Raw genomic sequence first — 25,719 nt, forward strand, 5'->3', positions numbered from 1 at the left:
TAGGGGTCACGAATTCAAAGTGAGAGGGGAAAAGTTTAGGGGAGATATGCGTAGAAAGTTCTTTATGCACAGGGTGGTGGGTGCATGGAATGTGTTGCCAAGGGAGGTGGTCGGGGCGGGAACGATAGCATCATTTAAGATCTATCAAGACAGATATATGAATGGGCAGGGACGAAAGGGATACAGATCCTTAGAAAATAGGCAGCAGATTTAGACAGAGGATCTGGATCCACGGAGACTTGGAGGGCCAAAGGGCCTGTTCCTGCGCTTTAATGTTCTTTGTTCTTGACAAACCACAAGGATCACAGTAAATGGCCCTTTATCAGAATGAGTGTGTGGCTGTGTGTGAGAGTGTGACAGAGATTCCTAAGTCTTCTGTCATGATGGCTACGCCATCTCTCAAACCTGAATCCTTTCCTTGTAGTAATGTCACTTTTCCTCTGTGAATCTTTTCCTTTCCATCCTGGAATCTTCTGCCCTCTTCCACAAACCGTTCGCAGGTATCTTTCTACCTCATCCTTTATTCCACTGCATGTTGGCTTTGCTGTTGGCTTCCTAAGAGCACAGCACTTACCTACCATGTCTTCACCATTTTTAAACCCTCATGGACCCAGGCTGTATTGATAAAATCGGAAATGCAAAGTAAATGCAGTCTTTTCTCTCTGGAGAGAAGGAAGAAGAGAGGAGACCTGATCGAGGTGTACAAAATAATGAGAGGAATAGATAGAGTCAATAGCCAGAGACGTTTCCCCAGGGCAGAATTGACTGGTATGAGAAGACCTAGTTGGAAGAATGGATAAAGGAGATGTCAGAGGTAGGTTCTTTACGCAGAGAGTTGTGAATGCATGGAATGCGTTGCCAGTGGTGATGGTGGAAGCAGAATCATTGGGGATATTTAAGTGACTGCTGGACATGCATATGGATAGCAGTGAGTTAAGGGGTGCATAGGTAAAGTTCTATATTTTACATTAGGATTGTCTCAGCAAGCCAATGTCTGTACTCCATGGTTGCCATCATCAGTAAAATCCAGATGGAATGTCAGAAAATCAGATGTCTAACTAAATGCACCACATTTTATTGCTTCCCTTCCTTCTCCTAAACTCATTTTAAATGATACTGTAAAATTCTGACCAAATTGCCAGTGTTACCCACATTCTTTTAAAAAATCATTTGTATTATTATCTAAAAATTCATAATTTTGTTCTCACTTAATACTCCTCCTATCTGATTTACTCAGGAAATACTTCCCTCTTCCTTCTGATTGTTTTCTATGATATTCTGTTGGCTCTGTCTCTGTTCTTTTTCCCATGTTGTGCTCTCGGCTTTTTGTTATTATTATTGTAGTCATGAGACCTCTTTAATTAGATTGATTCCCAACTTCTATTTACCCATGGCATCTAAAAGTTGCTGGCAATTTCCTACTTTAACAGAATGCATTTATCCTATAAATTGTTATAATCTATTCTTCAAAAAATATTATTTTCACCTCAGCTAGCATCTAAAATCAACTATCATTCTATCTGAAGTCGTTCTAATCACATTTTCCTTTCTAGTTGGGCCTTAATCACATTACAGCCATGACTCCCTCGGTGCATATTCACATTTAGCTGATCTACCTGAGCTATTTTATTAGTTACAGCAATTTTACATTGTCCACTTTGCAGTTAATCTTCTATTACTACTATTAGACGAGAGAAGTGTTGTTGTGGTTTTGTGGCTCAAACTAGAAGCTGAGAATAATTTTGGTCCCTGAATGTGGGAGCCTATGATATTGAACTTTGTGCCACATTTAAACAGGAGGATTAAGAATGGCAAGCATGTAAACAAGATTGGAAATTAGATAGCTCCTATGGGCTGAATGGTCGGTCCCCATGCTATAACTGATTGTGACTTTTTCTGTGTGCAGAATTCTGACATTTCTGGTAGATTCAGCAGTTTTCCCATAGTGTCTATGAACTCAATGTGTATACATATGATCTCGACAAAATTATTTAATATTTAGGCCAGAAAAATTGTAATCTTGATAACAGGAACTTGTAAGGTGTTGGAATAAACAACATTCAAAAATCAGGTGGTAATCCCTTGTTTGCTTTAAGCATAAGGATAAACATTATGAAACTGTATTCATTTTTTTAATTCATTCACAAGATAAGGGTGTTGTTAGCTATGCCATCAGTTATTGTCTGTCCCTAGTTGCTTCGGTGGGCATTGAGAGTCAACCACATTGCTGTGGGTTTGGAGTTACATGTTCCATAGAATCCCTACAGTGTGGAAACCGGCTCTTCAGTCCAACAAGTCCACACCACCCCTCTGAAGAGTAACCCATCCCCCTCAAATCCTATATTTACCCCTATCTAATGCACCTAACTTACACATCCCTGAACACTATGGGTAATTTAGCATAGCCAATTCACCTAACCTTCTCATCTTTTGGACTGAGAGGAAACCAGAGCACCAGGAGGAAATCCACACAGACACAGGGAGAACGTATAAGCTCCACACAGACAGTCGCCCAAGGCTGAAATTAAACCTGGGTCTCTGATGCTGTGAGACAGTAGTGCTAACCACTGAGCCACCGTGCTGCCCCTAATGCAGACCAGAACAAGAAAGGACAGCAATTTCCTTACCTAACTGGCATTAGTGAACCAGATGGGTTTATCTAACAATTGATAATGGATTCATGGTCATTCTCACACTCTTAATTCCAGTTCTATATTGTACTCAAATTCCACCATCTGCCATGGTGGGATTCAAACCTAGGTCCCAGAACATTGCCCGAGCCATTGGATTAACAGTCCAGTGATAATACCACTAGGCCATCAACTCCTCACAAACAAATTCAGAACATAATTTCTATTTATAATTGCATCAATTCCACGACTAATGTTTGCATGCCTTTGATAGCAGAGAACTGAAACTCTTGATGTTATAAACCAATAAACATTTATTAGTTATTTACAATCTGTACTGTTGCAGAAATTCATCAGAACATCTTTCTATCAGGCTGTAGCTACATGTATTTGATATCATCTGACATTATTGTATTTTAACAATTAATATAATAACTATTACTCCCTCATGCTACAACAATTAGCAATAACAATTATTCAATAAAATCAAACTACACACGTAATATTTATGCCAGCAGACTGATACTGGATACTTTTTTACTTGATTTCTTAGGCAATGTCAATTAATACTCAGACATTGACACTGTATTGAAAGATCTAGACTTGATTATTGCCTTTTGTTTAAACATACATTCATGATTCTTTTAGTTTGATACAGTAATTACTGAAACCTTAGATAATGTTTGTGGTTTTGGGTGACGATGCTGAAATTGAGTTAAAAAGCAGATTGTCGCTCCACACTTTGTCAGGAGCAGTAACCCAATATTATTTCTTGCAGATTTGACCAGTTAGTGGGCATAGGTTGTGTCAGATTCCCAAGGCTGGGGTCCAATAAGAGACCAATGGCATATCAGCAGTCCCACTGTCTAAGGTGGGAGGTATCAATATCTGTATAGAGAAGTGTACTGCCGAATGGGAAATCCTGCACTATCCCCCTGAATCCAACATGGTTGAGAATATGGCAATCAACCTCGGCACTGTATCCCGTTGCTGACGTGATGGGCTGTTAGTCAGGCCTGATACAGCCCACAGGCTGGTAGCAGCCATGGTGGAGGTGGTCTTGGCAAGTTCGTGAGGGGATGGGGCTCCTGCCACATTTGCAGTCAACGTGTTAGCCATATCAATTTTTTCAAATCATAGTGTAAGCTCTTAATTGTTTGATCTTTTCTGTATTCTCAAAATAACTACATTTTTCCTTAATATGCTTTGTACCAATTGGAATGATTGTCACTGAACTGACATCCTCATGTTGACAAAACTGAGTACTACTGTCGCGAGTATGGTGCTGGAAGAGCACAGCAGGTCAGGCAGCATCCGAGGATCAGAAGAATCAACATTTCGTGAAGGGCTTTTGCCAAAACATCGATTTTCCTGCACCTCGGATGCTGCCAGACCTGCTGTGCTCTTCCAGCACTACGCTCTTGACTGTTATCCTCATGTTATGTGCTTTTACAGCTTTGCATTTCACCATCTCTATGTTTGGCTATTCCAAAAGCTGATCGATAACCACCTGTTGCTGATGCTCCAATAGCTTTATATTATTCAAATATTATGGCATACATTGTGTCCTTGTTCAAGCATCACCTCCCTCCTTGGGGAACTATTTCAACTATCTTTGAATCATCAACACTTTAAGCTTAAATTGCGAGCCCTCAACTTTAACTCTCTTGATCACCTTCTCACACTCTACCTCTCAGCTCCCCACACTCCTACAACTGGGACCCCATCTGAGCAGTAGTCTAACGCTGACTTCCTGTCCATTCAACCTCCCTGCAATCCATCACATCCGGCAGGGCCTTACCTGCCTGGCAATCCTGCTGACGGTTATCTTGAGGTGGCTGAAACTGAGGTTGCACAATAGGACACAATAATACAGCAGTTCAGAACAACATTCAGAGATAACCTTACAGCATACTAGTAGTTTTTTATCTTATCAAATGCAAAGAAAGCTGGTATTGGTTTTAGAGCTTTTTTTATGTTAACAAGAATTATTTAAAGAGTATTGAAGGGAAGACTGGCAAAAAAAAAAGCTTGCTTTAATCTAATTCCACTCGTGTATAATTTGCCTGCTGCCCGTCTGATCATGAAACCCCAGTGATGACAGCTGTCTGTTAACCAGATCTCCTCATCATCAGAGCAGAGTGCAGCATGGGGCGTGATGAATGGCCTACAGGGATAGAACATAGTGAGAAAAAATACACAAGCAACTAATGAAAGCTTTAAAATGAAAGTAATAAACGTAATGAAATCTTAATGGCCTCAGCAGTAAAGTGGTTAATGGGACATAATAATATATCATGGGAAATGTCAGGGGTAATATGGCAAACACAAAGATTAGGTTTCAGCAAAATTATACAACTGTCAAAACACAAAAATGGAAAATCAATTCACACCATTATCCACAGGGCACCATCTGACGAGGTTGGGGATGCACAGGCTCCAGGATGATTAATGTCAATATTCAGTTAATCAGCTAAGACATCATTCAGTTTTAGAAAGGGAAATGCCAACAAGACACCAGCTTTTCAACATAACAGCACTGATGTACCACAACTTCCAAAGTATGTCAGAAACTATTATGGGCACCATGTAAAATTGTATCTTCCTCCAAAACCTCCAATATAAAATTTATTTTCTGTCGTTCCTGACACCATTTTAAAAATAATGCAGGGTTAGTGAACTGGCTTCAAGGATTCTGGTTAAGGACCACATCAGTAAAGTGAATGATGTTCCAGCATGTGCTGATGTGACTTCCTGCAATATTGTAACAATAATGATTTTTGAGAAGGTTTGTAGCTCAGGTCGATGGTATGGCATTTCATCACTACAAAACATCTGAAAACAAACCTTCTAGCTCAGCGAGCTAGCTTACATCCATTATAACAATAGTTCCTGATGCATATCAATCCTGAGGGAAATGTTATTCTGCTGTACTGCATATTGCAGAATTTCCCCAAATGACCACTACTACTACCTTATGGGATTTGCCAGTCTCCAATCAGAGGGTACTGGTTAAGGATTGTTCAAGATAGTTCACTGGCACTAATCTTCCTTTGTCTTTGCTTCATTTTAGACCTTTCCAGTGATAAAGTGATAGAGGATGCATCAATGTACCGTATCTACAGAAGTGAAACTGTTTATAGATAACAGAAAGGTTTATTATGTAATAGCAATAACTAAAGTACAACACTAGCAATTCATTTAACAGAAAACCAATATTTACTGGTAGTTGATTATATGACTATCCACCTAATGGTCAACCTGTTGTCAAACATATTTTTGCCAATTGAACAAGTTACTTAGCTGCAACAGCAGATCACATTTATGATGATTTTAGTGCCCTTTCCAATGTGGCAGGAGCGTTATTGATGACTTCATACTTTCCTTTCAAAATCAACCTTCTGCTTCAACTGCCAAGTACAGCATTTGATTCTTCATTCAAACAATAACCCAATGTTGTATTTTTAACTGGCATTCCTACCAAACTAAATAAAGACATCAGTGTTTAATTTGGGCTTTGAGTATTGTCTCATTATTTTTCATGAAACTCATACTAAACAATCAAGTAAGTTGTTAGGGTAACAGTTTACATCTTCTAGCAGAAACCTGAGGTTTATCCATATATGGGGCATGATTGTTCCTTTCCAGTAGCCGCTTGTATCCTTTGAGGTAAGGTTAACATATGCTGTGAACTCTGCAGTTTATCAACACAACAGCCAACAACTTGTAGCTATTTACAACATGAAGATTGTCATTAGCTTGCATCCCTGGATGGGTATTCATCAGATTCAATAGAGTATTGAAAGCATTTGAAATCTGGCAAAGAAAAGAAAAATATTATGCTTGAGAGATGAAAAGAATGCCAGTGGTTTCTGAATTTTATTTTACAAAAACAGATTTACAATACAATACCACTAAGAAAGTGTGTTTGAGTAGGAAACAAAACAAATTGCTGGAGAAACTCAGCAGATTTGGCAGCAGCTGTGGAGGGAAAACACAGTTAATGTTTTAAGTCCAGTAAAGGTCACTGAACTTGAAAGGTTAACTTTGCTTTCTCTCCATGGATGATGCCAGACCTGCTGAGTTTCTCCCATGCTTTCTGGTTCTCTCTGTTTTTTTTCCAGTATCTATAGTTCTTTGTTTTATTTGTATGATGAGTACGTTTGCCTTGGAAACTTTATTTTGTTTTGTTCATTGGATAATCTCCTAACTAGGATGAATCTTCCTCATCTTCAATAAACGTTCTTTTCTTTGCAGAAACCACTTCAGTAATTATATGAAAGTTTGTAGCTGGCAAGTTACCTAGTATCTGCCAGTGCCAGATGCCTTGTCAGGATATTTACTGGTAACTTTGAATGCAAGCTCTATTAGGTACAAATTTATACTTGTTTATTCGAGATTTGTATTATGTAGTATTTGTAAAAAATGGATATTATATTCTAAATTGGAAGAAAGGCAATCAGCTGCAGATGTGGGATTTCTAAAATAAAAATAAACAAAGAGCTAGAAATACTCAACATGCTCATGGAAACTATAATGCATTTATGTAGACATTGAATGAGATTTTTTCATAACAAGAGTATTACAAAATATAATGTGGTAACAAGCGACATTTGGTGGATATTTCAGAAGATGACCAAAAGCTTGTTCATGGAGGTTGGTTTAAGGAGTATCTAAAAAAGAGAAAAGGTCAAGAAAAGGGAGAGACTTAGAGAATTCTAGGTCTTAGGATCCAGGCAGTGAAAGACATGTCTATCAATTGTGCAACAGTTACAATTGAGGATCTTCAAAGAAGTGAAACTTAAAGGAAGGCAGATAACTTAAAGGGCTGTGGGGCCTCAGGAGATTGCAGGAATAGCGAAGATGGAAGGCCATCAAGAAATTTGTAAACAAGGATGAGAATTTCAAAACCAAAATTCTCATGAAAGGTAATCAAGTTCAATTTCTGTTTCCTCACAGCAGGCTAAATGTTTACCGTTAGGTTCTCATAACTTTCAGGGGTGCCGGATTTCCGCAGTACTCAGGGGAGTTTTGCAGAAATCTGACATTCATTATCAAGGGGCTATGAGATGAGAGCGCAGTACAGGCCCTTTGGCCCTCGATGTTGCGCCGATCCAAGCCCACCTAACCTACACTAGCCCACAATCCTCCATATGTCTATCCAATGCCCGTTTAAGTGCCCATAAAGAGGGAGAGTCCACCACTGCTACTGGCAGGGCATTCCATGAACTCACGACTCACTGAGTAAAGAATCTACCCCTAACATCTGTCCTATACCTACCACCGCTTAATTTCAAGCTATGCCCCCTCGTAATAGCTGACTCCATACGTGGAAAAAGGTTCTCATGGTCAACCCTATCTAAACCCCTAATCATCTTGTACACCTCTATCAAGTCACCCCTAAACCTTCTTTTCTCCAATGAAAACAGCCCCAGGTGCCTCAGTCTTTTCTCATACGATCTTCCTACCATACCAGGCAATATCCTGGTAAACCTGCTCTGCACCCATTCCAGTGCCTCTACATCCTTCCTATAGTATGGCGACCAAAACTGCTCACAATACTCCAGATGCGGCTGCACCAGAGTCTTATACAACAGCAACATGACCTCAGGGTTCCGGAACTCAATTCCTCTACCAATAAAAGCCAGTACACCATATGTCTTCTTCACCACACTATTTACCTGGGTGGCAACTTTCAGAGATCTGTGTCCATGGACACCAAGATCCCTCTGCTCATCCACACTACCAAGTATCCGACCATTAGCCCAATACCCCGTCTTTTTGTTACTCTTACCAAAGTGAATCACCTCACACTACCTACATTGAACTCCATTTGCCACCTTTCTGCCCAGCTCTGCAACTTATCTATATCCCGCTGTAACCTAACACATCCTTCCTCACTGTCAACAACTCCACCGACTTTCGTATCATCCGCAAACTTGCTCACCCAACCTTTTAGCCCCTCCTCCAGGTCATTTATAAAAATGACAAACAGCAATGGTCCCAAAACAGATCCTTGCGGAACACCGCTAGTAACTGCACTCCAAGATGAATCTTTACCATCAACTACTACCCTCTGTCTTCTTCCAGCCAGCCAATTCCTAATCCAAACCTCCAACTCACCCTCAATGCCATACCTCCGTATTCTTTGCAGTAGCCTACCATGGGGAACCTTATCAAATGCCTTACTAAAATCCATATACACCACATCTACCGCTTTACCCTCGTCTACCTCCTTAGTCACCTTCTCAAAGAATTCAATAAGGTTTGTGAGGCACGACCTGCCCTTCACAAAACCATGCTGACTATGCTTGATCACATTATTCCTATCCAGATGTTCATAAATCCTATCCCTTACAATTCTCTCTAAGACTTTGCCCACAACAGAAGTGAGACTCACCGGCCTATAGTTACTAGGGTTACCCCTACTCCCCTTCTTGAACAAGGGAACCACATTTGCTATCCTCCAGTCTACTGGCACTATTCCTGTAGACAACGAGGACATAAAAATCAAGGCCAATGGCTCTGCAATCTCCTCCCTTGCTTCCCAGAGAATCCTAGGATAAATGCCATCAGGCCCAGGGAACTTATCTATTTTCACCCTTTCCAGAATTTCCAACACCTCTTCCCTACATACCTCAAAGCCGTCGATTCTAATTAATTGTGACTCCATATTCACATCAGCAACAATGTCCTGTTCCTGAGTGAATACTGACAAAAAGTATTCATTCAGTGTCTCCCCAATCTCTTCAGCCTCCACACGCAACTTCCCACTACTATCCTTGACTGGACCTATTCCTACCCTAGTCATTCTTTTATTCCTGACATAAATATAGAAAGCCTTAGGGTTTTCCTTAATCCTACCAACTAAGGACTTTTCATGTCCCCTCCTTGCTGCTCTTAGCTCTCTCTTCAGATCCTTCCTGGCTACCTTATAACTCTCAATCGCCCCAATTGAACCTTCACGCCTCATCTTTACATAGGCCGCCCTCTTCCATTTAACAAGGGATTCCAATTTCTTATTAAACCACGGCTCCCTCACACGACCCTTTCCTCCCTGCCTGACAGGTACATACTTATCAAGGACACTTAATAGTTGCTCCTTGAACAAGCTCCACATATCAATTGTGCCCATGCCTTGAAGCCTACTTTTCCAAGCCTAGGTCGTGCCTCACCGCATCATAATTTCCCTGCCCCAGCTATAACTCTTGCCCTGCAGTGCACACTTATCCCTCTCCATCACTAGAGTAAAAGTCATCGAATTGTGGTCACTGTCCCCAAAGTGCTCACCTACTTCCAATTCTAACACCTGGCCTGGTTCGTTACCCAGAACCAAATCCAATATGGCCTCACCTCTTGTTGGCCTGACTACATATTGTGTCAGGAAACCCTCCTGCACACATTGGACAAACACCGACCCATCTAACGAACTCGAGCTATAGCTTTCCCAATCAATATCTGGAAAGTTAAAGTCCTCCATAACAACCACCCTATTACTTTCACTCTTCTCTTGAATCATCCTCGCAATCCTTTCTTCTACATCTCTAGGACTATTAGGAGGCCTGTAGAAAACTCCTAACGGTGTGACCTCACCTTTCCTATTCCTAACCTCAGCCCAAACTACCTCAGATGGCGAGTCTTCATCCATCGTCCTTTCCACCGCTGTAATACTATCTTTGACAAGCAATGCCACACCTCCCCCTCTTTTACCCCCACCTACTCTTGTTCCTATTTTCCATGAATCTATGAATGCTCATTAACACCCAGCCTGCCTCAATTACATTCCCTGGTGCAAACTCGTTCACCAAACGTAGGGAACACGCCTGTTCACTAACCCGTGGGCAGCACAGTGGCACAGTGGTTAGCACTGCTGCCTCACAGCGCCAGAGACCCAGGTTCAATTCCCGTCTCAGGCGACTGACTGTGTGGAGTTTGCACATTCTCCCCGTGTCTGCGTGGGTTTCCTCCGGGTGCTCCGGTTTCCTCCCACAGTCCAAAGATGTGCAGGTCAGGTGAATTGGCCATGCTAAATTGCCCGTAGTGTTAGGTAAGGGGTAAATGTAGGGGTATGGGTGGGTTGCGCTTCGGCGGGTCGGTGTGGACTTGTTGGGCCGAAGGGCCTGTTTCCACACTGTAAGGAAATAATCTAATCTAATCTAATCCAACTACACGTTCAAAGCCGGCTGCTGGCTGGGTCAAAAGCTTCTTTCAAGTTCTGGTGAGTTCAAAATTTTCTACTAACTTGGCTCCCTCAGAAAATAGCCAATTCTCAGTCCTCTTATCTAAGGAAAGATACACAGGTATTGAGGCAGTCCAGCAGGGTTTTGCTCAGTTGATCCCAGGCATGGAGTGACTTTCTTATGAGGAGGGCTGAGTAGGGTGTGCCTGTACTTAATGGAAGTTAAAAAAATTGAGAAACAACCCTATCGAAACATTAAAGATCTTTAGGGGGCTCGGCTAGCTAGATATGGAGAGATTATTGCTTCTCTTGGGCAAACCTAGGACCAGATGGCATAATCTCAGAATAAGGGGTTGTCTGTTTAAAACCAAGATAAGGATGTTGAAGGTTAAGGGGTGACCTTACAGGGGGTTATAAAATCATGAGGGACCTAGCAAAAGTCTTTTCCAAAAAGTAAGGGAGTTCAAAACTAGAGGTCATAATTTTCAAGTCAGAGGAGAAAGATGTAAAAGGACCTTGGGGTCAATGTTTTCACACACAGTGTGTTTTGTATGTGGAATTAACTGCCAGAGGAAGTGGTTGCTGCAGGTATAGTTACAACATTTGAAGCATTAGGAAAGGCATAAGAATAGGAAAGGTTTAAAGGGATAAGGGTCAAATGCAGACAAGTGGGACTAGCTTTTTTGGGAAGACTGGTTGGCATGAAGGACCAAAGTGTCTATTTCTGTCCTGTATAACTCTATGACTGTCAGAGAGTGGTGAATCTGTGGCATTCTTGACAGCAGAGGGCTGTTGATACTGGGTCATTAACTATATCCACTGTCTGGGATAGACAGATTTTTAATCAGTAAGGAAATCACTGTGATTGGTAAAAGCTGGGAAGTGGAATTGAGTTCAGCATAATCTCATTGAATATCAGAGCAGACTCGATGGACTGAATGGCCTGTTTCAGCTTCTATGTCCCATTATATTATGGTTTCTTCATGCAATTCCTACAGTGTGGGATCATGGAGAGATATACCGTAATGATGTGGTGAGGCGGGGAGTGTGGGATCCCAAAGCACAAGGATCAGCAGTGCATGTGCTCGCTGGCCATGGAGGGTGTCCTGAGATGCTGGTACCAGGTTTCCAAGATGCTTGTCTAGAGGAAGCTGGTGTCACCAGGGGCTTGCTCTGATTTCCATGTTGTGCATTCTTGGCATTTAGAATCTAACTGGCATGTGGCAGTGTGGGAAACTGCAAACCAGTGAGGTGACATTATGCAATAATGAGGATGTTAATGTGTGCTAATCAGCCTCTAGCTGCTCATTAGTGAGAATCTCATCTTCATGTACAACACTTGCTTGGAAAATGGGACTTTTTGCTCTCAACTTCGAGAGGCTCTTCACTGGACTTCTCGCACAACATTTCCAATGTTTACACCATTAGCCCATATTGTTTGATGGCTGGGAAGTTCCCATCCATGCTTCAAGGCCTTTCCAGAATGCATCAAGTTGGTAAACCTAGAGAGATCATAACATTGTTGGACACATTTGCTGGACGATAGAACATTTTTGAGAGATTGAAAACATGCTGGTGATCTGTCTGTCATATGTATGGTGTGTTTATGTGGAGAAGATCATGAAGATGAGATATGTTGATTACAAAGTTCAAAACCTAAAAAATTAAAGTAATTGAGACACCTTTGTAAATCACCTTTATCTTATGGGGTAGACATGTTCTGCATGTCAACTAACTTGGCCAATTAGCTCTTGTACCAGTTGATGAGAATATTGAACTGAAGTAATTAATTGGTTGAATTGACAATTTTTACTTCTCAAAATAAGAACAACAGGCAGAATCTGACTGCAGTCTGAATAACATTGGCTATGATGAGATTAGTAGCAGAATTGACCAAGAAGACTGGCAAGATTTATTTCAATGTTGGGAGCATCTCACTCCACCTTTCCAGCTTTTGCTGAGCAGTGAAGCAAGTGTCTCGCTTGGCAGTGGTGAGGTCCCAAATAAAGAAGATGATTGCATGTTAAATGTCTTTTTAATTGTATAATATACCACATTAGTAATCTACTTCCAATATTTCCAAACGTGTCAGACAAACCAAGCACTCAGAAATCTTGACTTTGAATCCAGTACCTGGTGACTTCAGCCTGTCACTTGCTCTAAAGGACCACCAGAGACCAGTATCTCAGGGCACACTTCATGAGCACTAACCACAGACATTCCATGTCAACAGACATTGGCATCCAACATATGCCAGCCTCTAAGAGTCCACTTAGCATATTTCTGACCCACTGACAGGATGTTTCTGCACTTTAGCGTTGCAAATTGGGCTGTACAATCATTGCTGAAAATGTGTTGCTGGAAAAGCGAAGCAGGGCTCATGCCCGAAACGTCAATTCTCCTGCTCCTTGGATGCTGCCTGACCTGCTGTGCTTTTCCAGCAACACATTTTCAGCTCTGATCTCCAGCATCTGCAGTCCTCACTTTCTCCCTGAACAATCATTACTATGACAAGGATATTGTGCACTCAGGGACACACATACAGCTAATGGTCTAGGCCCCTGGACTGTTCTCTCACTGTCAAAGTGCTCAGTCACTCTAGGCCCACCTGGGTACTCACAGAATTCTGATCTTGCATTGGCCTGGCTTGTCATTTTCTACTTTTCTGCCTAGGCCACAAACACCAGGCACATATCAATGCTGTGTTGTCGTACTGTTTAGGGCAGACACAAAGCCAGGAAGCTTGTCACAGTTGATAAGCAGACCTTAGTCAAGTCAAAGGGAATAGCTTTCACTCTGGGTCCTAACACAATCAGTCAAAAGGGGCCTCAGATACCAGCCCAGGAGTTTCTACATGGTTAGTAAGCATTGAGAATGGTTAGAGTCAGTATCGTCTTCTCATACGGGTGAGGAATCAAATGTGGTTCAGCAGACATGCTTTCTGCTGTATGGACTTCTGCTTTCTACCTGGAATGAGAGAGAGAGGGAGTCAGGTATTAAGGACAATGAAAGTGTGTGACATAGTTGTTACTTTCAATGCAGCTGTAAAAGACTGTCAAGTAAGAGAGAAGACCATGAAAAGGACAGGCAACTAGTTGTGTCAGAGGTTGGGCTGACTGAGAGCAAGCTGGGAAGAAGTTGCTGCCATTAGTGAGAATGGTACAGCATGAACCTCGGTGGGAGGTAGGTGCAATAGTAAAAATAGACTGAGTGTGGGCTATCAGAGAGAAGGTGGTTGCTCGTACATTGATGGAGTGGAGAAGGACATTGACCTTTCTTTCCTATGTTGCTGGGCATTCCTCCAGACTGCTCCACTCACCCGAATGGCCACCTTAACTAGGCTGGCATGTTCTGGTGTCATGGCCTCTTTTGTTAGTTCTGGGGAAATAGGAATTCCCATATCTGTACCATCTCATCCAACAGGACCTACTTGCTATGTCCAGGGAAAATGTCAGGAATGAAGAAGGCCAGGTCTGTCTGGTAGTACTCGCCCAGATGCACAATGGACGCAAGGGATGCTGGCCTTTCGGCAGATATCCACAAGAAAACAAGTTGGTCTGGAAATGGTGTGTGGTAGGATGGATATAGAATGGAGTGAGATGGATGCCCTACAACAGGGTAGATAGATAATGGTGTGCACTTGGTAAGAAATCTCATTGGGTTTAGCTGTAAGAATTCCACCACAAAAAATCGACACAATTCATAGTTAGCCAAAATAACATAAGATTCAGCCTTCTGTTGTCGTGCTGCTGATGAAGCATTACGTCATTTTCCTGTTTGTTTATTCCAGAAAGTGTAAGTTTATCCACAATACAGGGACAACCTAGTAGATTCCTGATGTTATGACCGATATATTATTTGAATGCATCCTATCTGACAGGTAGTCTAAACGATAATTTGACGAAACAATATCTCCCTAAAGGTGTTCTGCAAGTTGAAGTTCCTGTAACTCTGAGGTAAGATGTACAGACAAATATCCATTGAGCTTTGTAAAATGCATGGTACTTGCAAATTTGGGATTAAGCTTTTTTTCATCTGTTTAATGCATTGTTCAGTTGCCTTTTACTAAGTATAAGTAGTGCCATTTTCTTCTTATCATTGGATTCAATTTTAAGCTTTGGTTGAATATGAATGCTGCACTTCTAAAAAATGGTGCTGCTGAGTTGGGTATCATCTTTCAAATGTGATACTGTATCACCTTGAATGTTGCAAATTGCATCATTCTAGTCTAGATCAGTTAGTTAGACATAATGATGTGATCTAGAATCTTTAGTGCTGCAAGCGATAGATTTGTCACCTTATGATTGGGATAGTCTGTGCATGCAGATAAACCAACAACGGAAGGTCCAGATGTTCATTCCAAGAATCTATATTGACATTTAAGATCATTCCAGTGCATGGAAGGTCAGACCCATTGTAAGCAATTAGTATCTTTTGCATGGATTGTATTTCATTTTTCCAGTTTCCTGAGTATGTTCACATAAAGTGCATGAAGGGATCATATTTACATTGGTATCAGTTTCAATTTTGGTGTCTAGGGCACGTTTTCCATTCCTTTTGGAATATACCACATGATTGAAATAATGGTTTCAGCTTTTTGGATGATGATTTGCAGTATGTCAATTTGTCAATATATAGTACTGTTTGACTAAAGTCTGTAAGCTGTGTTAGAACCATTGCCTGTTGGAATTCATTGACATACTTGCGAGTTGTTGGTATATTCTTTGGCATTGTTCCTTGGTTGGCTTTCCTTCATGTGCTGCTGTGGAACATTGGGTTGCACTTTGCGTTTCTCTGCATATTTGATTTCTTTCAGTGTTCAGCCCATTTCATATTGTAGAACATAGCTCGCAACTGTTATAAATTGCTGTGCCCTGTCTTAATGGGAAAGGCAAACCACACCCTGTACAATATTCAGATGTTCTATTGAACCTGTGGAATGGTGCAATAGTAGTTCCAGACTCAAGAACTTGCTGATGTTATGAACTTGCTGTAGTTGCTTCGAACCTGTGCTCTCCTTCTCGCAAAGAGTCAATGACCTGTGCTTTGGGTTTATCCAGAGGTGCTTGCCTGAAGGATTTGATGCATAGGGAAAATGACTAGTTCCATACTCCTTTCAACTAAGGCAGCTTCAATGAAATCATGATTCATACCCCTTTGTTGACACCTGTTTCACCTGGCTGAAGGCTCAGTGACATGAACTCAAGCCTTTAAAACCTAAGATTGACACTGACCTTAAGATCCAAATACACAGAAGCAGAAGTAGGCCTTTCAGTCCATTGAGTCTGCTCCACCATTCAAAGAAATCATGGCTGATTTGATAATCCTCAACTCCACTCTCCAGCTTCTGCCCCATAACCCTCAATTCTTTTACTGATTAAACGTCTGTCTACTCAATGATTCCGCTTCAAAAGTCCTCTGTAGTAATTATTTCTAAAGATCTACTACCCTCTGAGAGAAGAAATTCCTCATCTCTGCCTTAAATGTGTTCCCCCTCATTCTGAGATCATGCCGTCTGGTCCTAGACTCTCCCACAAGATAAAGCAACTCTTCTGCATCCAACTCGCCAAGTCCTCTAAATTTGAAAAAAAAAACACTTTTGTTAACATATTTGTGGTCATCATGAAGTCTGGAGGATTTTATTCTTCCTAATCCTTCAGTGCCTAAATAGTGAATACATTTCACTGTCTTTCATTCTTTGTCTGTTAATACATTCTTTCTTTAAATAATTAAACTCTGATAACATATTAATAGATTGCCACTCAATGACAAGATGTTTGCATTTCATCTTTCTTGTACTGCGTTACGCATTCAAAAATGCCAGTGTGGAAATCCTTAGTACTTTTTCCTGTGTTGAATCTACTCTTAGCTTCTCTTACCTGTTTCTCCATTATTAAATGCTCTTGCCATTTTTATTGCTGTAGGCTTTCGTATGTACGTGTTGCTTTTTCCGATACAAGAAATGCTGAGGATATTGTGTACCTTTCCTTTTATTTGCTGACTTCACTAACATCTCAAACAAGTAATGTGTTTTTATCACTGAGACTTGTTTATGTTTATTTTCTGTACTTTGCTCCAGGATCATTTTCTTAGGTTGCAGGTGTCCTTTCAGTACCTTTTGTGCTGCCTTTTGTTAAAGAGAAAGAAACATAGAGTATTTATTAAATACTTCTTCTGTTGGATTTAACAATCTTCAGTATAGCTAGTAGCACATTACAGTTGTAACTTTACTCATGTACTCAAAGACATTGATGGATGACTGTTAGGGAAAAGGCTTTTTCACAATGGTCACTCAGCTGTCAACTTTATAGCCTTTAGCATCCAGTTGCACCACTAAATAGTGATCATAAATAGAATTCAGTGCCTATTTCTGTCATTCAGATTGTCAGTCACATTTGCAGTGTGATGCACTTGCATGATCTGGTAGTTACATATATGGATAACTATTTCTTGTAGACAGTAGGAACATGGATGTGTACTATGTCTGTAGTTGCAAGGAAAGGGCCTTGACAAATCATGGTCAACCTGCCTAGTTTAAAACTGAAACACAGCCTAACAGTTAACTGTTCATCACTGCCCATTGGTGTATTCTCCATCGCAATGTCTCTACCAATAAGAAGCCACTTATTAAGCTATTTAACTTGGCCAACTTATTTACACCCATATTTTTGGACAGAGTATCGATTAAAAAAGGGATTAGATCAGCATAGATTCCCTACTGCTTGGAAATAGGCCTTTGGGCCAATGAGTCCACGTCGATCCTCCGAAGAGTAATCCACCCAGACCCATTTCCCCTACTCCCTATATTTACCCTTGATGAATGTACCTATCACTATGGGCAATTTAGCCTGGCCAATTCACCTGACCTGCACATCTTGGATGTTCTAGAAGGACAGCCAAAGGTGCCAGCAGCTCCTACTAACCTTTGTGGCCTAATTGTCTTATTTTCAGATGATTCAGCAGGCTCTCACCACAGACATTTATCAATGGAATATTATGTGTCACCATGAAGTCATGCATCTTGCTGGAACAATGACATTCAGAACTACAACAGTGACAAACAACCAGACATAAGGTGATCTCATTAGCATTTATTTTTTTGAAAATTCTCAGTCGTATACAGTGTTTTATCACCTGTGACATCAAAATGCCCTGTGTCTTGTAAACTCTTGGTTCTGTAGGTAAGGTAGAGGGAGCCTGCTCAATAGTGGATCCAGTTGGCCCTGAGGTTTGGTCAGGTGTTTGTATCTGGACAGTCAGACAGATTTGAGGGGATTCTTGCCATAGGCGTGTTGACCCACCTCAGTTGAAATTCCAGAGTAAGTGTGGTGTTGGATGACTTGACAACTACTGGAGTGTCCTGACAGCAGACTTCAAAGATGTTTGCATGCAGCTGAAACTTACAGAATACTGAGAAACTTGGTACCCGTTCTGACTTTCGCATTGGAAATTGCCACTGTCTAGTTTCCTCCTGGTGCATTGGAGAATAGGAAACTGCATATAAATCAGGTACTAACGGCATGTAAATACATGCAAGTAGGCCTCTCGTCACTCACTTGTGCGACTCTCAACTCACCATTCAAAAACTGGTTGCAAAATCAGATGTTTTCCCAACATTGTGAATAACGTTTTTCCAAGCATATTTTCCTAATTGAACCATGATTGCTCATGTCACTCACTGGAAAGTTCAGCCCAATATATCTGTATGCATTCTTGCACATGTTAACTAATAAAAGGATTTCCATTCTTTGAAGGGAAAAGATGGGATGTTGTATTATAGCATAGATTTCAGGGAAGACAGGCATGTACAATTTAGACAATAATGTGACTTCATGTTTTGCGACCTACTCGTGTAAAAATATCCTCCTCGCCTTCAATCACACCCTCTGAGTGTTAATGTCAGTGTAGTTGATCACCTATGGAATTTAATCTACAGTAATATCAGTAAGCGCAGATCCCACATTATTGTATGTAGCTGTGTAAATAGTTAGTGCTGTCAGTAACCTTCAAGATATCTCTCAGCTCATAGTGGTAGATGTTACATGTTTTAGTGTATAGAAAAGGACAAAGCACATCAGTTATCATCAACTTCAATGTCTCTGAGCATGTATTCTGTTTATATCACACAGCATTCAAGTAACTGAAGTTTAAAATTGTATCAGTCTCTCATAAAAATAACTTAGGCTAGAAGTAACTATTGGGCTGAAAGTTTTGCACTTCTGTAAGTGATTCCTATAACCCATATTTTAACAGCAATATTTCAGATTATTTGATCCTTCCACAACAAGCTAGGAATATTAGAATAGGAATGCTCAGGGTGCAGTGTACACATGCATACCAAGCAAAATCTGAAGCATTATAAGAGTAATTTCCAGCATTAAATTTCAGATGATCTCCAAGAACAAGATTATTTTACTCATGGTGGCATCTGTTTTGTAAAGTGAGGTAATTTATGAAATCTCAGCCACACTAGGCAGGGCTCTACAGAAGGTGAAAAAAAGCCATTGAATATGTTATCATCTCATGCAGTATATTGATCAGTTTTTGATAGTTTATATTTAAACCTTTCCATTTTACTCTCTTTCCTCATCACTCAAGAATACAATTATAAAATGTGGGATTTGGTGACCAGCCTAGCCCTTATTGGCTTTAACAGTATTTGCTATTTCCGAAATATTTCAGAAATCAAAATTGATCGCAGCCTGGCAATGGTGATGCATACTTTCCAGTATATTGCCCTACCTCAGTTGTACTTCTATTGTTCCTGCAGCAAACCATTTTTAATGGCCTTGTGCTATGAGGTTGAACAGCTGGTTAAGCTCTTTATTGCAGCACGCTCGTTATTAGCATACTTTAAAATCTAATTTGAGCAAATTTACATGTCACACATGGTTGTTCAATACTCGTTGAACTAGCCAGTGCTGATCCCAAAATGTATTAATGTTCACATTCAAAACCTGCCACTGAAAAAATCAATAGAAGGCATCCAAACCTAGAGGAAGAAAATGATTTATTCTGCAAGTTACCACTCCACAAAAGCAGCTGTTTGCTAATTTGCACAGAATTTTGTACTCATTTTAATAATAGAAGGCGAATTCCCCCAAAGTGCACGGCTCTGGTTGGAAAGCCAGTGTGCTCTAAAAATGAAAGCCCAGTGTGAGAGGAAAAGCGAATATGAAATGAGATTACAATTCTGCCCAATTAGGTGTTGAACAGGAATGTCCTCAGCTCTTGTTAATGGTTTTCAGACTGTTTGTCTCAGCAACTATCAAACCACCAAGTTCTGATTCAGCAGCAGAATTCATTTGAGAATCCTTTGGATCAGTATTGTAATAAAAGTAAAGACAGGTCTAAATGCCTAAGTGAAGCTTAAGGGTATTGTACACAAGTCACTGCTTTTACTTAAGGATCACTCTTATACTTGCTGCTTATTTCATTCAACCAGCAGTGTCAGCTTTCAAACTATACTGAGACGTTGTATCAAATGTGTCACTGAGGGATAATTGATAATCGTGGTATTAGAGTCTGAAGATTATTTTGTAATGATAGTATTAAGAGGTCAATTTAATAATTGTTTTTCACTGTACACATTATTGTTCCCTACATGTTCTGTCATTTTTTTAAATACTGTTTTCAGCACAGTAAAAGTACATATCAAAACATTTTAGTATGATCTCAATATTATTCCTGACGTAAGAGTGACTTCCATTTAAAGTTTTAATTACAAAAGACACCGGTGAGTATGGCCAAACAAAGCAAATTTCCAAATCAATTCACCTTTATTAACAACAATAATGTAAATATGTTGTGGCTCTGTTCGCCGAGCTGGAAATTTTTGTTGCAAATGTTTCGTCCCCTGTCTAGGTGACATCCTCAGTGCTTGGGAGCCTCCTGTGAAGCGCTTCTGTGGTGTTTCCTCCGGCATTTATAGTGGCCTGTCCCTGCCGCTTCCGGTTGTCAGTTTCAGCTGTCTCCTGTAGTGGCCGGTATATTGGATCCAGGTCGATGTGTTTGTTGATGGAGTTTGTGGATGAGTGCCATGCTTCTAGGAATTCCCTGGCTGTTCTTTGTTTGGCTTGCCCTATAATGGTAGTGTTGTCCCAGTCGAATTCATGTTGCTTGTCGTCTGCGTGTGTGGCTACTAAGGATAGCTGGTCGTGGCGTTTCGTGGCTAGTTGATGTTCATGGATGCGGATTGTTAGCTGTCTTCCTGTTTGTCCTATATAGTGTTTTGTGCAGTCCTTGCATGGAATTTTGTACACTACAATAGTTTTGCTCATGCTGGGTATTGGGTCCTTCGTTCTGGTGAGTTGATGTCTGAGGGTGGCTGTTGGTTTGTATGCTGTTATAAGTCCTAGTGGTCGCAGTAATCTGGCTGTCAGTTCTGAAATGCTCCTGATGTATGGTAGTGTGGCTAGTCCTTTTGGATGTGGTATGTCCTCGTTCCGTGGTCTTTCTCTTAGGCATCTGTTGATGAAATTGTGCGGGTATCCGTTTTTGGCGAATACCTTGTACAGGTGTTCCTCTTCCTCTTTTTGCAGTTCTGGTGTGCTGCAGTGTGTTGTGGCCCTTTTGAATAGTGTCCTGATGCAACTTCGTTTGTGTGTGTTGGGGTGGTTGCTTTCATAGTTCAGGACTTGGTCTGTGTGTGTGGCTTTCCTGTATACCTTTGTGGTGAATTCTCCGTTCAACAGATACCTAAGAGAAAGACAACGGAACGAGGACATGCTGCAACCCAAATCTTCACCCAAACTTTGAATGTAAATATTTTACTGCAATAAGCTTTATCCTTGAGGTTTTGTTACATTATTTACTAAAATTTTAAAACACTTCTTTCAGCCACATTTGTTGCTTTTGCATACTTGTTTTGTTTTCTTCAATTGTAGAATTTGTTTCTCTGCACTCTTTAGGCTTCAGAAGCCATCAGATGCCTCACCAAATGAGCCTTCTTCAATTTATGAGTCTAAACAGTGATTGTTTGAGTCTTGTGGGGGGGTAGGAGTGATCTTATTTTGGACCTTTTGACTGCTTTATCAGTGTGTACACCTAATGGGAACTTACCCTGAACTGAGACAAATAGGAATTTGTGGGTGTATTCCGCCTGATAGTCCATCCATTAATCTTAATACTCAAAATACTGATTAGTCCTTGCAACTCATTGTTTCCATGCAAATTTTAACAAGTGGCCAACATGTCCACACCAACATGCCTTTCATTAGCTGTTAGTTGAAGGAAAAAAAGACCAGGAACTATAACTGATCTCTTCCACCTTAACCTGACTCACTCCAGCAACTGGCCTGCTGACATTCTTAAATCCAGTTTGAAAATCTCAGGAATGAAACCTGAAGTGACTGAAGATTTATTGCTCTTTGTTCCAGTGCAACTTTTGGTATTAAGCAGGACAATGCATCTGTTATGACCAAGCCCAAAGGATTTGATAAATCGCTCTCTTTTCATACCTAAGGTCGGTATGATTTCGAATTTTTGGAAAGATATGTTTTTAAATTTTAAATTTAACGTGCATCTGACAATGTATAAAACTGTAACAAAACAAACCAGGCAGATATCTTGAATTACTCAAAATGAAGGATTTTATTATAAACTCACTCAGTAAAAAAAAATATAAACATTAGTCAAAAGGTTAAAACTCTGTCCTGAATCCTGCACCATGATAGGATGCAAGCAAACAGAATGACGTATAGGCTGAGGCAAGATAGAATTGGAAAATACTTACACCTCTGAAGTGAAAGCATTATATATTTCAGTGTTGATTTTGAGGTTCTGATGAGGATTATGGTCAAGCTTGTTGTTCACCTTGAGAAAGTCACTTTAAACTTCCATCAGTCACTTTCTTCAGAATAAGTGCTATGGCATTTCAAGTTAATTTAATTTCAAATTCTCTACCTTTGTTCCAATTTGTAAAAGGGGTAGAGTTCTGACTTGAAAATTGCAGATTGAGAAAGATGACATTATATTCTGCAAGGAGTTGATGCTTGTTGTTTACTGTTAATCAACCTCCAGCTTATAGCCATGACTTCTCAAAGGAGATAAGTTCTGAAATATGAATATTAGCTGTTGGCCTCGAATAAGGATGATACATTGTTAATGAAGAGCTTTAATAATCCATGGTCAGAACACCCCAGTGATCTTTTAATATATATAGAGGATTCCAAGCCTTCTCTTTGCATAATGAGATTCAGAGGTATTACTTTGTTCTAGTATGTCCTCAATAGGTTTCATCTCCACAGAGATTTAAATGGAAGATACGCATTCCAGATAATGAACTTTAATTGTCTTTGGCTTTCACTCTGTGGTACTCTGATCAGGTGTTATAGAGGTCAGCTGGTATTAACATTGTAAACTTTGACTAAAACAAAAATGCATCAGAAAGCTACATTTCACACACGACATTATGAGAAGAACAGAGTCCTGGCATTTGCTTGTAAAGGATTTGGAGCCAGAATCAAAACGATCCCTGACACTAATATTGGTAATAAAAATCACTGTGGTGCTCAAATTCTGCTCAGCTACATCATTCAGGTACCATCAAAAAATAGAAACATCTTGGTTAATTTGCATTCCTGTTATATTTTTTAAAAACTAATTTGTTTCAGAGTTATCTAGTTTGCTTTTTTCCCAATGGTCATTACACATTGGCAGAAAACGCTATTAAAAGTTAACAGTGGTTGGATTACCATGAAGCCCCTTCCGTTATTTACTAATGTAAAATGCAATGCATTAAGATTTTTCTTCTTTGTCCCTACAAGTGTAGATCATATGCAATGTTAAGCACATGCTGATTTATTTGAAAGTCTGATATTCGATGTGTTACCACTATTTCTTCATCTTGAAATAGTCAGGAAATCAAATATCTTCCGCAATCCAAGCCAAAAGTTTGCTTGGCTGCTCAGAGAAGAGACAATTTCTCGATTTGTGGTTCATGACCACAATGTGGAACATCGGAACTCAGGATGCTGTAAATACAGCCTCAGAAACAGAGTGCAGGCCATTGGAATTTTGATGACTTTTCAAAGAAGCTATTCAAGCTTATAAAGGGACTGCCACAGCATATTCAAAACTGAACTAAAAGTTTGAAATTTTTTTGTTATTTCTGAAGTCAAGATAGAGCTATTTTCTCATGGCTCTCCAAACTCCGTACAGGCACCACACCGGGGAGGCAATGGTCTAATTGTCTAATCGCTGGACTGTTAATCCAGAGACCCAGGTCTTGTTCTGCAGACTGGGATTCAAATCCTGCCATGGCAGATGGCGAAAATTGAATTCAATAGATATCTGAAATTAAGAATCTAATCATGACCATTGTCAATTGTCAGGAAAAAAACATCTGGCTCACTCATGTCCTTCAGGGAAAGAAATTACCTGGTCATGCCTACAGGTGCCTCTTCAAATAAAAGCTGGAAATAATGGAAAATAAGTGCTGGCCTAGGCAGTGACATGCTCATCCCATGAATGAAAAAAACTTGTGAAAAAGATATCAGCCGATGGCATTTGGAACAAGGTGCCGGCTTGGTTAGAGGATTGGCTGACTGGCAGAGAGTGGGATAAAGGGGTCTTTTTCAGGATCGCAACTGATGAGTAGTGGAGTTCCACATGGGGCTACAACTATTCACAATCTGGACAAAGGGACTGAGGTCGTTGTTCAGATGACACAAAGATAGGGGAATGAACAGCTAGTGTTGAAGAAGTGGTTAGGTTGCAGAAGGATTTGGATAAGCTAGGAGAATGGACGAAGAAGTGGCAGATGGAATACAATGTAGCACAGTGTAAGTTATGAACTTTAGTAGGAGGAATAGAGGCTTTGACTGCCTTCTAAGTCAGGAGTGGCTTCAGAACTCTGAAGCACAAAGGGATGTAGGAGTCCAAGTTCAGGATTCTCTGAAGATTGACATGCAGGTTCAGTTGACAGTTAGGAAGGCAAACACAATGTTAGCATTCATTTCAAGAGGGCTAGAATATATGAGCAGAAGTGTACTACTAAAGCTGTATAAATATCTGATCAGACCACACTTGGAATAGTTTAGGGAGGGATATGCTGGCATTGGAAGGGGTTGAGAGGAAGTTTATAATAATGGTCTCAGAATGAAGGGCGTGTCATATGAGAAGCGATTGAGGGCTCTGAGTTGTACTCAATAGACTTTAGAAGGATGGGGTTTATCTCATTGAAGCTTACAGATTACTGAGAGGCCTGGATAGAGCAGACATGGGGAAGGTGCTTCCACTGGTAGGAGAGATTAGGACACAAGGGCATAGCCTCAAAGTAAGGCATGACCCTTTAGAACTGAGATGAGGTGAAATTTCTTCTGTTAGAGGGTGTTGAATCTGTGGAACTCGTTGCCACCAGAAGGCTGTGGAGGTCAAGTCATTGAGTGTATTTAAGACAGAGATAGACAGGTTCTCGACTAGTAAGGGGTCGAACATTTATGGAGAGAAGGCAGAAGAGTTGGGTTGAGAAATATATTAGCCATGATTGAATAATGGAACTGACTCAATGGAGCCAATGACCTAATTCTGCTTCTATATCTTATTGGTTAATGATCGTATGATCTAAATGTTTGCCAAAACCCATCCTTGGGCACCACTAAGGTTACCTTCAGGGTTTACTAAATACAGCTTATCATAATTGGTAGTAAGACTAATGTCTTTAAAGAAGCGTAAGGGAACCTCATTACTTTTTGAATTACTAAAAGGCAGTGGCATCAGTGCTGTTTAGGAAAGTCAGTTGACTAATTATAGGACAATGAAGGAGGAATCCACCTTTTAGCACACTTGCCATTTCAACTTTGTTTCACCTATGGAAACCACAGAATTCCTGATCATTTAAATAATCTTAAACTAATTTTTCATAACAACCTTAAAGATATTGCAAATCAGGGTGACAGACTATAGGAA

The sequence above is a fragment of the Chiloscyllium plagiosum genome, unplaced genomic scaffold, assembly GCF_037043375.1.
Source record: "Chiloscyllium plagiosum isolate Xiang-an unplaced genomic scaffold, Cpla_swu_hap1 HiC_scaffold_5, whole genome shotgun sequence".
Lineage (NCBI taxonomy): Eukaryota > Metazoa > Chordata > Chondrichthyes > Orectolobiformes > Hemiscylliidae > Chiloscyllium > Chiloscyllium plagiosum.